Genomic DNA, 18,284 nt, shown 5'->3' with positions numbered 1-18,284 from the left:
CTGGAATGAAATGAAGCACACAAAAGTGAGGGGATGCCATTCAGAAATATCCTGAAGTTATCAAAGACAAACTGGGGAACATTGCGGTGCACCACAATTTTGTTCATTAATCTTCACTTTTCAAACCAAGGATAGTGCCTTATGCCATGAAAGGTAATGTGGAGGAAGAGTCGGAGCCACTGCAAAGACTGGGGATCATTGACCCCATTGCGTTTTCACATTGTGCAGCTCCAATTATTCCTGTTCTAATATGCCCAAGTGAGGAATAGAAACTTACTGTTAATCAGATTTCTAAGCTGGACGCTTACCACCGCCATAAGCAGATGATCTGTTTTCAACCCTTTCAAAACTGGACATGATCCAAGCATATCAACATCAACAACTCTTGCTAGAGGAAGATTTGAAGCAATAAGTGATGAACAAAATGGGTAAAAAGTTGTTCAAGTATAATAGTTTAGGTTTTTTGCAGATCCTACAGTCTGGCAATCTTCCAAAGGACAATGGACAACCTGTTACAAGATAATACTCATGTTGCAGTCTACTTGGGTGGCATTTTAATTCCAGGTAAGACAGAGAAACACCTCAACAACCTGGACAAAGTTTTAAAAACATTTTGAGAGGCGTCTAAAGAGGAGCAAGTACATTTTTCAGGAACCAAATGTGGAGTTTCTAGGCTACAAAATCATTGCACAAGACTAGTCTTCTATGGATGGGAAAGCTTGTGTGGTTAAGAAAGCACACCAGGTTAAAGTCCGACAGGTTTATTTGGTAGCAAAAGCCACTAGCTTTCAGAGCACTGCTCCTTTGAAGGTTTTGCTACCAAATAAACTCGTCAGACTAGTGTTATGAGACTTCTTACTGTGTTCACCCCAGTCCAACGCCAGCATCTCCACATCATGGTTAGAAAGCATCAGGAATGCAGCTGAGCTCAGCTCATTTGTTGGTCTGATAAACTACTGTGGAAAATTTTTGCCAAAGCTGTCTGCAGTGCAAGCTCCACTGTACCTCCTTATGCACAAAAGAAACCAAATGGCAGTCTGCACAAAAGATGGCTTTCAAAAGATGTGAACACACTGCTATAAATCGACAAACGTCCTCTGGCACGGTGGTTGGCGCTGCTGCCTCACTGTGCTAGAGACCAGAGTTCCATGCCAGCCTTGGTGTCCGTGTGGAGTTTGCACATTCTCCCAGTTTCTGTGTGGGTTTCGTCTGCATGCTCCAGTTTCCTCCCAGTCCCAAGGTGTGTGGGTTGGGGGGATTAGCAGGGTAAATACTAGAACTGGGGGATAGCATGGAGCTGATCTGTTTCTTCACTTGTTCCCGATTCACTGCCATATGGGCTTTTTGCAGAAGCAAAAACCCAGTCACCTTGTCACTCTCTGCACCAAAGCTTGTCCTGTGGTCAGGTTTCCACAAAAAAAAACTTTAAGTCGGCTTTTGGGTGGCCTTTCCATTCAGGCATTCTCTGCTTTTGCACCAGAGCCCAGGGCATGCCATATGTTATTGTGCTTAGCCTCTATCTTGGCCATCCTTCAGTCATGCATCTCAACCATTCCTGCATTCCAGAACCTGCAGTTCTGCCCACAATATGGCCCAGGGCAGAAGGCAACAGTGTCCCATTCTCTCTCAAAGGCAATTCTTTATACAAAAATTTTGATGTAATGCATCCAGGAACCTGTACAGCACATATGGAAGTATCTCACCCTTGAGAGGATCAGAAGCTCAGTTTAACTTTATTTATCGCATTGCTATTGTGTGACCCTGTTGTGTAAACTAGCTGGAAATGTTCCTACCTTCCAGCAATAACTTTGGTTATACAGCACTAAGGGATGTTCCCAAAGTCTTGAAAGGTACTATACAAAATGTTCTTTCTTCTCTAACAAGGACAATTTACAAAGTTCTTTCTTGGAAGCATAAACATTTTCAATACTGACGACAAAGTCAATTTTCTCATTTCCTAATAATCTTTTATTGGATTCTTAAACTGAGCAATTCAATTATTTAAGCCTCAAAATCTTCAATTTTATTCAAAAGTACAGTAGTATCAAGTTCTTAGTGGGGCTTTTAATTGGACAGAACCTAAAGCTTTAACTAGGAGACGCAGCTATTATATTAAATCAACCTTAAACTTTTTTTTTTATTTCCCCCATTCAAGCTTTGTGTGGGTTTCTTCAGTATGAAATCAGGCTGAGCCAAGGGGCAGAACCTGGAACGTATGGTAAGAACATATTTTTTGCATTCTCAAATTTTGTGAACATTTTCTTGATCCTGCTGCCCCAGTGGTCAGCTCTAACAGCTTTGTCAACCTACCAAAGCCCAGTAATTAAATATTATGATCTTGTTTGCCAAACTATGCTTCCGCTTGGACTCAATACAACAATACAGAATTGATGGACAGTTGTTCAGTTTAGTTCACAATCTGGCCTCTACAAAATGTGCAGAGATGCAGCCAGGCTGTCAGTCCTTTATAAGATCATAGCTGGGAGCAACAGACAGGAGCTGTCAACACATATTGCCAATCGCTATATTGACTTCAGGAACATACGAGCTGCTACAGCTGCACTTCAACATTCCTCATCAACCCAGTGAGTCTACATGGAGGAGCAACAGCAAAGCTTCATATCTGGTTTCTGCCAAGGAACTGGTGGCATTAGCAGTGCAATTGTTTTAAACTCTTATTCCTTACTTGTGTGTGTTTTTCTGGATACAAACCAAACTGGGTATGCATTATTGAACTACTATAGTGGATTAGAAATAAAACAGAAAATGCTGGAAATGGTCAGCAGGTCTGATAACAACTGGGTAGAAAGAAAAAGTTGACTTTTCACATTGATTACCCTTGCTCCGCAGATGCTGTACGACCTAAACATTCCTAGAATTTTCTGTTTTCATTACATGTTCCTGTAAGTTGCATTTTTGCACAAAAATCAAAAGAAAGCACAAGAAACAGCTAACAAAATCAAGAATGCAAGTGGCTAATCAATGGAAACAAGTGTTATTTGAAACATGTAAAGTAATTAATCTCAAAGTAAATTGAACTTTATAGTGTTGGTTTAGCATATCCATTAATTTGGGTTTGGCTAATTTACATAGTGCACAGGAATGTGTGCAAAGATCATTATAAAGGGACTCCATCTGGACTGTACGTTTGAGGTCAAAAAACAGTCTGCCTTCTATATCATTTCACAACATTGCACCTTACTCAATAAATATCAGCCAAAGAACATAATTAGCTATCAACTTTCAAGACACAAAAAAGCCCCACCACTGTTTTCTTGGGCTGGATAGCCAATTTATCAGCTTAGCGATATCACTGTTAACAAAGTCCACTTCTATTTACAACAAATCGGGACAAAATATAATCTGCTGGTTTTTGGACAGGTTCATCTCGAGCAGCTCTGTGACACAGGGCTCTGTTCTATGGGCTGTTCCCAAGGATGCACACCAAGACAAACATCCACTACAACTGCGGGATCAGCTCTGTGAAAGACACTTTTCGGTCTTCCAGTGGAAAGAGCTGTCGTTGACCGAGTGTTGCAGACTGGCACATTCCAAGCCCAAGACTCTGCGCTGAAGGATGCACTAATGCTCAGGGCAGCTGCCACACAGGCACAAAGGGGAAATTTATGGTCTATGACCTTTCATCCATTGTGTATCAAGGGGAATTGTAAGGAACCCCTGGGGCTGTATGACTCACATCGAACACACAGGGCAAATGGCACATGCATCACCTCAGAGTGCAACTTAATCTATATAGACAACTGTGATAACCTACACGAGGACAATGGGGAAATCACCGATTAATCTCCCTGTGGAGCTTGTTGAGTACGAGTTCCCCTGGTAACAAAGCAGTGGCCTACCAGTCTGAACTTTTATAAGGCAGGCCCAGATTGGACCTGCTTAACTCGAGTCCCAGGCAGGGACTAGCGTGTACACACCACTGTAGTAGTTTTACTTTGCATTCTCTAATAAACTATGTTCCTTTCCTGTTAGGCTTCTGGAATCATTACAACTGATATCATTGCATCATTTGTAATGGCCATTTTAAAATGTCTGTAATGTTCTTCTGATTGTAATAAAGCCCCGCAGAGCAACATGGTCTATGTAGAAAACCTGAATATCAGTGTATTGTGATGGCTAGGCTTTTAATGTCCTTTCAGATATTTTACAAATAAAATATATATTTTAGCAAAACAAAACTTCATGATTAGCAGTCTAAAGATAGCTTGATAATCAGAATCCTTATACTGCAGAAGGCGGCCATTTGACCCATCGAGTCTGCAACAATAACAATCCCACTTAGTTCCTATCCCCATAATCCCACAAATTTATTCCACTACTCTCTCTAACCTGCGCACTCCAGACGCTAAGGGGCAATTTAGAATGGCCAACGCACCTAACCCGCACATCATTGGACGGTGGGAGGAAACCTGAGCACCCAAAGGAAACCCACGCAGACACGGAAGAATATGCAAACTTCTCACAGACAGTGACCCAAGCTAGAATCGAACCTGGGTCCCTGGAGCTGTGAGGCAGCAGTGCTAACTACCGTGCCACCCCACTGTGGTCTGACGTTGTGAAGATCAGCAAAATATTTTATGCCAGGTTCCATGACTTGAAGTTTATTGACAGCACAACATCCCAGTCCTTCCTGTCCTCTATCAAAAGTTGTCTTAGAAGACAGTATGTGGGAGTCAGGACAAACTGCAAACTCTGGATGAGCCAAGAGTCGTTCGAGAAGAGTAAACTCCCAGAAGAGACAGCTTACCAGCTCAGTTATATCTGGTTCTGTGGGTCTGGATCATCTGAAATCTGATGGAAGTGCACGAGAATACATCAGGCCCGTAGCGTGTCAGAATCCATGAGGAAAGGGACCATTACCCTCAACAAGTGGGAGGTGTTTAGGGCAGGAATTAGTAATTGACAACACATTGCAGATTGGGTAGAAATTCCTGTTTCATTGGCCTTGACCGAACCTGCTGCATGATGGCTGTGCTCTCCAAAAAAAACGGGTTTGGGAAGGGAATGTGCAATTGTATACAAATGCGCTACACAAACATTAATAGTTCAGTTTCAACCAATGGGTGGGAAACAAAAAGTTTTCCGATCAGGCACGGCAATAGTCTCCCCTCTGTCCTGTTCTTACGTTGCATAGAACCTTTTGCTGAGTCCATCCGGAAGGATTTAGGCATAAGAGGAGTGAGAATCTAAGGCAGCAGAGACACTCAGGTCAACATCTGCCCCTACAAGTAGAAGGTCGCCATCTTCTACTTTGATCCACTGTCAGTGTGTACATTGATGAGCATCTGCAACCCGTTTGAAATGGCCTTGAAAGCCAAAGTAAATTCCACCCAAAGCTTTGCCATCTGAGCCAATTTATCATTGGTCAGAGCAACAGAACCAACATTGCCCTCATCACAATGGCCACCTGTGTGTGCAACTACATCAAGCAGTGGGTAGATCAGTAGTATGTAAATTGAAAGTGTCACTGTGTGTTGAGGTTCTCCATCCCCGGTGTTACAAACGATGGGTCTAGCCATGTTGCTGCAGAATGCTCCAAAAGTTGGACCACGTCATATCATCTAATGTTGTGATAAAAGTTTATGTGGAAAGATACCTTTGTCACAAATCCATTAGACAGTGGTCCGCATTTAATGTTGAAGGGGCATTTGGGAAAAGGAGGCTGCAGATCCCATTAGATAGTTCCAAATTGACTGTCAAAGTCTCATCACCAAACTTTCAAAACAAGCACCAATACTTAGTCTGGCTGGTGAGAAAGCCCCTCTCAGCCAGTCCCTTTCTGCATGACTGCAGTTTTGTACCCCTGCAACAATTCTCTTCTAGGTGGCTGTGGTGAGGAAGGGACTGTTGCTTACTTCCTTGTGGAAAGTGCCTTTTCAAGGTCTGGAGAGACATGCAGTAGCTTTTGGTTGAGGTTCATCCAAAGCAGCTCAGAGAAGGATGATTCTAAAGGACTTTTCCCAGGGGGAGACACCAAGATAAACTTCAACGACAGCTGGAGCATCATTAACTTGGTGAAAGGTGCTCTTTGGTTTGCTCACAACATGGTCTTCTAGAACAGAGTTGTCCTAGACTGTTGCAGATTGACACATTTTAGGACAATGAGTGGAAGAATACACTAAGCCTTGTGGCAGTGGTGCAATGACCTAAGATCATTGTCTAAAGTATTTTAACCACAGTACCTGTGGAGATTACCTGCATCCACTACAGTTTGTGTATCATCACAACAGGTTCACAGCAGATGTCATCTCCCTGGCTCTACATGCAACACCGGAATACCTAGACAACAAGGACTAGTCAGACTCGTATGGATCAGCTTCCACCACCATTATCCCAAAAGAACTCACCTCCAAACTCTTGTGGACTAGGGCTCGGCTCCTCTCTCTGCGACTGGATCTTAGACTCCCTAACCCACCGACCGCAATCAGTAAGGATAGGCAACGGCATCACCTCCATGATTATCCTCAACACTGGTACCCTTTAGCCTATTACTATACTCCATACAGACTTATGACTACATGGCCCAAGTTCCGCTCCAACTTCATTTTCAAGTTTGCTGATGACACTGTCGTAGGTCGGATCTCAAACAATGATGAGACAAAGTACAAGAAAGAGATAGAGAATCTGGTGGACTGGCGCGATGACAATGATCTCTCCCTCAATGATCAGCAAAACAAAGGAGATAGTCATCGACTTCAGGAAATGTAGTGGAGGATATGCCCGTCTACATCAATGGTGAAGATGTAGAAATGATTAAGTGCTTCAAGTTTCTAAGTGTGCAGATCATCAACAACCTATCTGGTCCATCTACGCTGACACTATAGTTAGGGAAACTCACCAATGCTTCTACTTTCCTCGGAGGCTCAGAAAATTCGGCTTGTCCACTAGAACTCTCACCAATTTTTACAGATGCACCATAGAAAGCATCCTTTCTGGATGTATCACAACTTCCTGCTCTGACCAAGACCATAAGAAACTACAGTCCATCACACAAACCAGCCTCCCATCCATTGACTGTCTACACTTCCCACTGCCTCAGAAAATCAGCCACACACTCCAGACATACTCTCTTCCATCTTCTTCCTTCAGGAAACAGATACAAAAGTCTGAGAACACGTACCAACCAACTGAAGAACAGCTTTTTTCCTGCTGTCATCTGGCTTTTGAATGGATCTACCATATATTAAGTTGATCTTTCTTTACACCCTAATTATGACTGAAACACTATATTCTGCACTCTTTCCTTCTCTATGTACTCTATGAATGGCATGTTGTGTCTGTACAGTGTGCAAAAAACAATACTCTTCACTGTATCCCAATACATGACAGTAATAAATCAAGTCAAACTGAATTGGATGAGAAACATAAATATTGTGGCTACCAGAGCAAGTCAACGGCAAGGGAATTTGCAGCAAGTAACTCATCTCCTGACTTCCCAAAGTTTGTCCAGAATCTAGAAGGCACGTGTCAGATGTGTAATGGAAGACTCTCCACTTGCCTGGATGAAGGTACCTCACAAGAGGTTATTGCAGAAGGTAAGGGGGCATGGAGTTGGGAGTAGGGTGTTAGCGTGGATAGAGGATTGGTTGTCAAATAGGAGGCAGAGAGTGGGGGTTAATGGGTGCTATTCGGATTGGCGGTTGGTGACTAGTGGAGTGCCCCAGGGGTCGGTGCTGGGGCCTCAGCTATTTACCATTTATATAGATGATCTAGAGGAGGGAACCGAGTGTATGGTGTCGAAATTTGCTGATGACACCAAGATTGGTGGAACGGCAAATTGCGCGGAGGGTGTGGAGAGTCTGCAGAAGGATCTAGATAGGCTGGGCAAATGGGCCAGGAACTGGCAAATGGAATTTAATGTTGGCAAGTGCGAGGTGGTCCACTTTGGTAGGAATAATGGTAGGAAGGACTATTACTTACGTGGCAAAAAACTGCAGCAGGCGACGGTGCAGAGGGACCTTGGGATCCTTGTGCATGAGTCGCAAAAACCCAGCCTGCAGGTGCAGCAGGTGGTCAGGAAGGCTAATGGGATGCTGGCCTTCATAGCGAGGGGGATTACATATAAAAGTAGGGAGGTCTTGCTGCAGCTGTATAGGGCACTGGTGAGGCCGCAGCTGGAGTACTGTGTGCAGTTTTGGTCGCCGCACTTACGCAAGGATATTTTGGCCTTGGAGGGAGTGCAGAGGAGGTTTACTAGGCTGATGCCGGAGTTGAGGGGGTTGAGCTATGAGGAGAGGCTGAATAAACTAGGCTTGTACTCGTTAGAGTTTAGAAGAATGAGGGGAGATCTCATTGAGACATATAAGATGATGAATGGGATGGATAGGATAGAGGTGGAGAGACTCTTCCCGCTCAGAAAGGACAGTAGGACTAGGGGGCACAGCCTCAAGGTAAAGGGGGAGGCGGTTTAGAAAGGAGTTGAGGAGCAACTTCTTCACTCAAAGGGTGGTGAATCTCTGGAATTCTCTGCCCGTTGAAGTGGTGGAGGCTGCCTCGCTCAATATTTTTAAGATGTGGGTTGATGGGTTTTTGATAAGCGAGGGGATTAAGGGTTATGGGGAGAGGGCGGGAAAGTGGAACTGAGCCATGACAGATCAGCCACGATCTTACTGAATGGCGGGGCAGGCTCGAAGGGTTAGATGGCCTACTCCTGCTCCTATTTCTTATGTTCTTATGTTATGACTACACTTCTACAAACACTCAAGTAACTCTACACCATCCACGATGAAGCAGCCTGCTTGACTGCTGCCCCTTCCACAAACATTCAATCCCTCAAATAACCAAAAAGTGGCCACCATGTGTACCATCTTTAAGATACACTGCAGGTATTCACCAAGGTTCCTTTGTCAGCATCTTCCAAACCCACAATCACTATCATCTAAAAAGGACACTGGCAGCAGGTACCTTGGAACACCATTACCTAAAAGCTTCCCTCCAAGTCACACACCATCCTGACTTGGAAATGTATGACCGTTCCTTCAGCATCACTGGATCAAAATCCTGGAACTCCCTCCCTATCAGCATGGTGGGTGTACCTACACCTCTGGGATTGCAGCCATTCAAGAAGGCAGCTCACCATTACCTTCTCAATGGCAACTATGGATGGACGATAAATGCTGGTCCAGTCAGCAATACCTACATCCCATAAAATGAATGAAAATATCAAGAATATTAAAATTTCAGTAAGAACATGTGGTGAGTAGGAATGTCGAATTGTGTCGTATTTTGTAATATTTCAATTTAAAATGTTTTGCGCAAGTTGTATGCCTGCTTTGCAATGTATTGCAAATATCAAGAGTATTGTAAATTTAGAGGCATCGAGGAGAGGAACACACCATATGCAGACAAATCGCATCTTATGACTCTTTCAAGTTGAAATGGTTTATTATGTACTTTTTACAAATTTTAATGAACAAAGAACATTTTTGAAGAAACTCACTGAAGCCAGTGAGTTTATTACATTATTTTAAAGCAGTTTTTTATTTATACTCAACGTACAACTAAAAAGTGACAGATTTAACTGATCTTTGGCCCAGTTTAAGCTGCATAGCTAACCAATAAGAGGGACACAAAAAAGGAAATACACCAACAGTTTAAGGCACAAGATAAGTACAAATAACCGTTGGCTACTTTCAAGAACCACAGAAATTGAAGAGCTATGATCGAGTTGTATAGTGTAGAAGAACCATTAATAGTAGCATGGAAAATTAATCCAACATGTAACAAACAACTAGACAACAAAATATTTAACTTGGCAAGCTGGTGCATTAAAGACAGGGTTAGAAAATAGCACGATTATTTCAACTAACCAATTTGGAATTTTGAACTGTTTTCTGCAGGCTGGCACACACTTTGCAAGTGGTTAAATAGAATGCATGCCTTTGTAAAGGTAGATGCAACGTAGGTCATACATAGCTGTCAACCTCTACACATTTGGGTGATAGGTGCTTGGTAGCTAATCACGGAGGACTGGGAGCAGTTGTCACAAAGGCACAAAAGTTGTCATTCATAAGGGTGATTAATAACACTGAACTACAGCTGAACCAGTCACAAGCACCTTTGATTAATTGCTGCCAAATTAAAAACACATTTAGGGAATAAATCCCAGTGAAGAGGCCCCTAAACCTCCTGTCTACAACCTCAATTTTGATAAATTAACAGCTGACATTAGCAAATGGCACCTGTCCTACCTTTTGAAGTTCAATCAGAAAACCATGAAATATAAGAAAGGTCTTCCAGAGCTTAAAGTTCAACAAATTAAAAAAAAACTATGCTCCTTGACACTTCCAAGAGATGTCAGACACTAGTCCAAATGCATGCCTCATGAAGCTCTTCAACTTTTGTTTTCTAGTCAAAGGTTAAAAACTGTTTTGAATAGTTTATACACATTGTGCAAGGTTTATAGAATTACTCACTCTTTGCAGGAAGTCTTTCAGTCCACTGTGCCTGTGCCAGCTCTCCGCAACCCCAACACACCTGTGCCACTCCTTTGCATTTATCCCATAACCCTGAAAATCTTTCCTCTTCAGATAGTGATCCAATTCTGTCAAAAGCTATGATTGAATCTGCCTCCACCCAACTCTCAGGCAGTACACACCAGATCCCAATCATGCAGCTTGTGCATAAATGAAGCTTTTCCTCATTGCGTTCTTCTCCTATTGCCAATCTCCTAAAATCAGTGTCTTCTGGTTCTCAAACCTTCCATCAATGGGAACGGTTTCTCCCCATCTGTTTTGCCCAGACACCTCACTATTCAAATTTACTTTCAAACTGCCCAAAACGGGACATGATACTTTATGAACCAGTGTTTTAGGCATGTTCATTAAAACTTTCTTGCTTTTGAATTCTTTGCAGTAATTTTTAAAGCCAAGGTCCTGTCTGTTTTTATTCAACACTCTCAACTTGTTCTGCCAAATTCAATTTCTGCACATATTTGATTGATTGTCGCATGTATTGATATACAGTAAAGTATTGTTTCTTACATGCTATACAGATAAGTGTACAGTTCTTAGAGTGTACATAGGGGAGAAGGAAAGGAGAGGGTGCAGAATATAGTGTCACAGTCATAGCTAAAGTGTAGAGAAAGATCAACTTAATACAAAGGCAAGTCCATTCAAAAGTCTGATGGCAGCAAGGGAGAAGCTATTGAGTCAGTTGGTGCGTGGTCTCAGACTTTTGTTTCTTTTCCCTGGTGGAAAGAGTACGTCCGGGGTGCACGGGATCCTTGATTATGCTGGCTGCTTTTCCAAGGCAGCAGGAAGTATGAACAGAGTCAATAGATGAAAGACTGGTTTCCGAGATGGACCTGTGTAGTTTCTTGCTGTCTTGGTCAGAGCAGGAGCCAGAAAAGCTGTGATACATCCGGAAAAGCATGTTTTCTATGGCGCATCTGCACAACCACCAGGTTCCTCTATTCTTGCACACCTTTTAGAAATGTACCTTTTATTTTACATGGTTTCTCTCCACTATTCTTACCAAAATGAATTGCTTCATACTCTTCCCTGCATTAAATTTAATCTGCCACTTGTTTACTTGTATAAATTCCTTTCCGAATAAAGTGATCCTAATCCAGTGAATCCATGTTAAGTGTCAACTCATCCAGCAGATGCAGTAAACAAAATTTACTCAAAAATCATTCATGCAATTCCCACATTGACCAAGTACAGGGACATACTGAATTGAAAATGGTAGCAAACACGAAGCAGCTAGATTGAAAATGAACACAATAGCTTTCTTTTTCTTTAAAACAGAATAGCAATGTTCATTACTCTCTTTTCAATCAGACACGGAATGCAATGCCCTTGTGCATTCAAACCAAATACAGAATTATTAAAGCTTCCTAAAAGGATTAAATTAGCTCTCCCCGTTCAGAATTACTAATTATTACCCCATCAATGAACAGTGCTGACAGAACAGCTCTGAAGGTCTTGTCTGCTTTTTGACAGAAAAACTCAAGGCTTTCCCTTCAATTAACATTATCATTCATAAGATTACCCCAACTTACACTACACGTCATATTTTTGTATTTTGACCAGTACAATTATCTTTTCATCCAAAAATTTAAAACGTATCCTTGAAAGAAAATAAATGCCATGTGGTAAGTTTACAACGAACAGTGATCTCTGCATTCAACTGAAGAGGAATGAACTACAGTTATCCCATTTATGATATCTGAATTTTCTTCAAATAAAAATAATTTGATAATAGAACATAGAACATTACAGCGCAGAACAGGCCCTTCGGCCCACGATGTTGCGCCGACCAGTTAAAAAAAAACAACAATGACCCACTAACCTAAACCAATCCCTTTTCGTCCATAATGGATTTTGTCACCAGCTTTTCCTCCTTCTACACATAGTAATACAAAATGTTGATTCGAAACTCCACACTAACAAATGCAATTATTTTGTCACACTTGAACAAAATCACCAGACTTTACTATTTCCTAAATGCATAAATTATATTAAACCAAACCTTGTGATTAATAATACCAAATACTCAAATTTTGGGAAGAGGAAAAATTTACAGTGATGCAATGAGAAGGGGAGCTAGTGCAAAGGTGCAATTAACGCACATTATTGGGCCAAATCAGGGTCCTTACGACTGTTGAAACGTATTCAATCCCAACTCTGGCTATCGTAAACGTCTCGACAAATAAATTATCCAAACGTGACAAATTAATTCTCACCAAGATTCATTCCTATCAAAAGCAACTGTGCAGCCTCTCATCGAAATATTTATATTCAACTCAGCTGACTGGCGTCACAAGATGCACCAAAAGCACTGTGAACATTTTTTAAAACTCAAAATATTTTTCAGTTTTACAACCTGCACTTCATTATTTTGGTCAGCTTGCAGGTTCATTAAAATATATACTGAAGAACTTCACACCATGAATACAAATCTATTAGAGGTGCATCTTGCGTTTATTCAAGAGTCTGCAGACTACAGTTCAGATCAAACCTGCTCTAAAAAGCTGCACTGCCAACCATGGCAAGTCTGTACCACAAACACCAGCTCTACAATGACAAAAATCCTCCATTATGCCTTTGTTTATTAGACATTTTGATTAACAATAATGTACAATGTCACCCAGCAATCCAGCAGCTGCAACAGGTCCAGGCAAATTCCTCTTACAAGATTTGTTTACAGGTATCAAAGGACAGGATGTCTTAGTCTGAATTATAAATTCGATTACACCAAATTAGCTGAGCTAATTGAAAACTTGTGTTCTATTTTAGTCTCACAGGTGGAAAACCCAGCACGAAGTGAAATACTAAACTTCAGTGAAGCCAAGGACTCATAAATCCAAGATCAAACATCTCAAAACAAACAAGTTAGTTCCAATTCATCCAAACATCAGTCTCATCATTCTATTTGCAGCAATGCACTTTATTTATCCATTAGTTATTGACTAACAAAATTTACAGAAGGGATAAGACTCTGCAAGTGAAGACAAATGGAATGCTTTCAGTAATTAAATGGTGTATGTCATAGTGTCAAAATGTAGCTGTACTAATCTGAACTGTAATTGCACAGAAGATATGGTGCGAAATATGTACCAATGATCTAACGTGCAGTAAATTTAGGTTGAAATAGAAATTACAATGTTTAAATATTTAGAATGTTAAGGATATTGTAAATACAAACTATATCCAATATAATTGGGGAACTCGGTCACTTGATCCAGTTTTTTTTAAATATATAAATTGAGATTTTCATCCAAAATCAGTAACTTATCATTCACTGCTGAATCAGGAATCAATCAAGACACAAGTTCCAAGTTACTGGGGACCACATCAAGACAAAACTAGAAGAAGCCGCAACTTCAATAAGGGTTGAGACATTCAGGTCCGGCTTAATTTAATTCAACAACTTTCTTCAAAAAAAATTCAACTTCTTTCTCACATGCTATCCTCATTACCCAATTAAACTCTTAATTAGATTCAATAACAAGTGTTTCTTTGATGCAAACATGTATGCATGTGTAGAATAAAGCTTACTCCATCATCCAGTTATCTCCAATCGTTTGCAGATGTGATCAATTTTAACACAAACCAAATTAAAAGAAAAACTTTATCCAACTGTCCTTCAGCGATGCATCTGGCCAAACGCTTGCCTAAGAAAGAAGGTTGAGTTCACAGCCATCTCAAAAACCTACTGAAAATAGTGTGCTGCTTTAATGAAATTGAACTGGCCCCTTTTTACTTGCTCCAACTGTGGGCATCAACAAGCTGATTTCACTATTTGAAGAGAGTTGAAGTAACTAAACTAAAGTAACCAACTAAAGCTCAACACAAATAAGTTAATTGATCTGTGCTATTTGGAGAATCTGGTGGTCAGTGGGCAGGATCTACAATATATAGCAACAGCCATCATGGCCCATCTTATGTGAAGCACTAGAGTTTTTTCTTATGAAATTCACCACGTTAATACAAATATTTATTGTCATCACAATGAAAGATGGCAGTGTCAGATAATGGAACGCTGCATTTATTGCGCACACGTCATCATCAGGCACTGGCAAGTACAGCAGAACCAAGCTTCCATCAGCTGCACAATCATAAAGTATGTTAAACCTCATGAGGTCATCCATCTTAACTGCAATACCAATTTAACCTTTATATTATTCACTCAAATCATTCAGCCTCTGGAGGAATAGTAATAGTGTCAATTAAATCTAAATATTGGAAAATATGGTTATACCATACCACCAAGGTTGCCAAAAGCCACTCCTTTAAATCCAAGAACATGGAAACTTTAACCCCAGTCTCTGATGGATTCAAACTCAAATCCCTAAACTGAGAAGCACACTGTGCATTCATTCCCATTAATATATAATCTGTTCATAAAACCCAATGATTTCCATTTTCAATACAACCTATGGAACAGACGGGTAGGTGGGGAGAGAGAGAACCTGGAAATGCTGACGTTTTACAAGACGAAGTTCAAGATTGCAAATGTAACATGGCAATTACAGTGATTAGATAATTCAGAGTAATGATTTCATGCACAAATGTGGGGAGTAACCCAGAAAGAATAAACTGTGTGTCGTAGAATCATAGAATCCCTGCAGTGCAGAAAGAGGTTATTTGGCTCATCTGCACTGACAGCAATCCCAACCAAGCTCCATCCCTGTAGCCCTACGTATTTACCCTGCTAATCTACATGACACCAAGAAGTAATTGAGCATGACCAATCAACCTGACCTGTACATCTTTGGACTGTGGTAGGAAACTGGAGCACCCAGAGGAAACCCACAGACACAGGGAGAACGTGCAAACTCCACAGACAGTCACCCGAGTCCTTGATGCTGTGAGGCAGCAGTACTAACCGCTGTGCCACCGTGTCATCTACTGATAAATTTGTTAAATATGGTAAGAGCCACTTTGCATGCTCTGGATGTTTTCTACACTGCAAACACAGCAGATGTGACAAGTTTGTATTAAAGTATTGGAAACGCCGAAACTCTTCATAGTAACAGTAAGTTTGGTCTAATTTTGCAATGAAAACTGTACACATGAAAATGCTCATTCATGGGTGGGCAACTGGTTGACTTAAGTAAAAATCTACCAAGGACAAATCAGTCAGATTTCTCAGAAACAGATTTTCAGCTTTCATCCTCTCCGCCTCCTAAGAAGAATAACACCAAGGCCAAAGCCAAGCGATCCTTAAATGGGCTGTCAACTGATTAATGTCAAAATATGATTAAGTAACCATTTAAATATAATGGAGCAACTCTTTAAAAACAAATCACTCAAGTTTAATAACTTAACCAAGTTAAATGCTACGATAAATATTAGAACTGCTGAACTGTGAAACTATGCCTGTGTACAAAACAGCAGCATTGTGTGTAAAAGATAAAGAAAATGCTGCTCCAGGTGAAACCATCTAAAATAAGCAGTTATATTAAGAATCTGCAGAAATAGTTAAAGATAGCTGCAGATGTAATCATGGGCTTAGTTGATTGTATTATAACACCTGGAGAAAAACAACTCCGTGTCGCACTTATCTAAATTACACAAACAGCTCAGCCAAGCTTATCGCAAAATAGGGGTTTAAAGGGTGCAGTAGACCAAAAGATATAAACAGCAGTTTGAAAGACCTGACCAGAATAGCAGAAATGAACAACTTGGAGGGGGGGGAGGGAGAGAGAGAGAGAGAGAGAGAGAGAGAGAGAGAGAGAGAGAAGGAGAGAGGGAGGGGAGAGAGAGGGAGGGAGGGAGGGAGGGGAGAGAGAGGGAGGGAGGGGAGAGAGGAGAGAGAGGGAGGGAGGGGGGGGAGGGGGAGAGAGAGAGAGAGAGAGAGAGAGAGAGAGGAGAGGGAGGGAGAGGGAGGGAGGGAGAGAGAGAGAGAGAGGGAGAGAGAGAGGGATATAAGACCAGAAATGAACTATGCTACTATTGAAAGCTCAAGCCAGAGGATATAAATTTCTTCATACGTACTGAAGTTTCTCATTAAACCACTCTGCACCCATATTGGTATTCTGGAGCCAAATCATGAAGGATAAACCAGGATTATCAGGAAACACGGCATTAGTTAACTTGTTCTCTCAGTAAACCTTATCAAGCATTTCTATCAATCAGTCACCGATATATGGGTTTAGTAACTGATGCTCGTCAAGTCATTCAGATAGATGGCTTATCCCAGCTCTTGAACTGGGCATGTGCAGTAAAGCACCTTCTAAATTTTCATCCAGTTGCCCCAGCTGGAAAACAAAGATTGACTCGTGGATTTTTCTTCAAATAAAATACACAAATGGCAAACAAAGTCAAATTGCAATATATGAATGCAAACAGTCAAAACCTTATTAATTCCCAAGGTTCTCCAGTTTGTGTTGCAAACTATATTGGTACTGCAAACTTTGGCTAAAATTAGAAAGGTACAATTTGTGAATCATTCTTAGTGCACTTAGGAGTCACATAGAATCCAGCCTAGGTCATTTTACTGGATCGAATATCTTATATTTCAGACAAGTCTCATTCACTTGGGGCCAAAAAGTAAAATCATATATGGGAGAACCCTTATTTTTAAGCTGTATCCCCTGATCTAGATGCCAACATTTATTGCCCATCCCCATTACCCTTGAGGTGATTGTGTGTTCCCACAACACAATTGCAGTGGTTCAAGAAGGCAGCACACAAAGTGCTGTTATCCTTTCTCAAGGAAGGAGATCAAAACTTAGTGCTCTAGATGAGGTCTCCCCAATGCCCTGTACATTGGTAGCAATACCTCCCCCATACTCCAATCTTCTTGCAATAAAGGACACCATTCAATTTGCCTTCCTAATTACCCCTGTACCTGCACGCTAACCTTTTGAGATTTATGTACAGGGACACCTAGATCCCTCTGTACCGCAGCATTCTGTGGTCTTTCTCCATTTAAATAATGTTCTGCTTTTCCTACCAAAGTGGACAACCTCACATTTTCCTACATTATACTCCGTTTGCCAAATTTCTGCCCACTCACTCTGTTTGTAGACTATTCTCCCCACAACTTGCTTTCTCATCTATCTTTGTCCCATCTGTAAATTTTATCGTTTGCTGCTATCAAGTTTTCCCAACTCTCTGGCCTACCACTAATCTTCACAGCATTGTGCATTTCTTTTCAATTTACAATTTTTAACTTCCTTGATTAGCGGTGCACCCTTCTCAGAATATTTGAGTGGCATACATCTTTCGAGAGTTATGAAATATCTCTCTAAATTTCTGCCAATGTTTCTGTACCATCTTGCATTTAATTTTTCATTCCATTTCTGCCTTTAACAGTTGTTTTATCTTGTAATCATCTTTATTTAGATTTAAAACACTTGTTTCAGACCCACACATCTCACCCTCAAATGGAATGTTGCTTTTTACCAACATCTGATCACTCTTCATCCTTTATAATAAAGATCATTAATTAATCCTGCCTCATTACACATTACCCAGTCTAAAATAAAATAACCTTGGTTGGTTCTAGTGTATATTATTCTAAAAAATGTTCCTGAATATATCTTTGCCAATCAGATTTGCCCAATGCGTATTGTTTCTTGATTTACACGTGGACCTACAGTGTAGCTCCTGTCAGGAGGCTGATTCATTATTCCCATTAATGACTTAACTACTTTGCTATTTCCTATATCCTCCCAAACTGATTCTGCATCTTGATCCTCTGAACCAAGATAATTTCTCACTTGTATACTGAACATATCCTTGATTAACAGAGCCACTCCCAGCTCATTTTCTTCTCTTCTTCCTATCTTTCTGAAATGTCAAATATCC

At 40.9% G+C, this 18,284-nt stretch overlaps 1 protein-coding gene across 16 annotated transcripts in view; it reads right to left on the bottom strand.

Moving 5' to 3' along the window:
• clasp1a (cytoplasmic linker associated protein 1a) overlaps positions 1 to 18,284 on the bottom strand; it is a 258,110-nt gene that overhangs the window by 161,566 nt on the left and 78,260 nt on the right. The window lies entirely within an intron of this gene.

The sequence above is a fragment of the Carcharhinus amblyrhynchos genome, chromosome 11 (genome assembly GCF_965287045.1).
Source record: "Carcharhinus amblyrhynchos chromosome 11, sCarAmb.v2.hapA, whole genome shotgun sequence".
Taxonomy (NCBI): Eukaryota; Metazoa; Chordata; class Chondrichthyes; order Carcharhiniformes; family Carcharhinidae; genus Carcharhinus; species Carcharhinus amblyrhynchos.
This window is presented reverse-complemented; position numbering and strand designations above follow the sequence as displayed.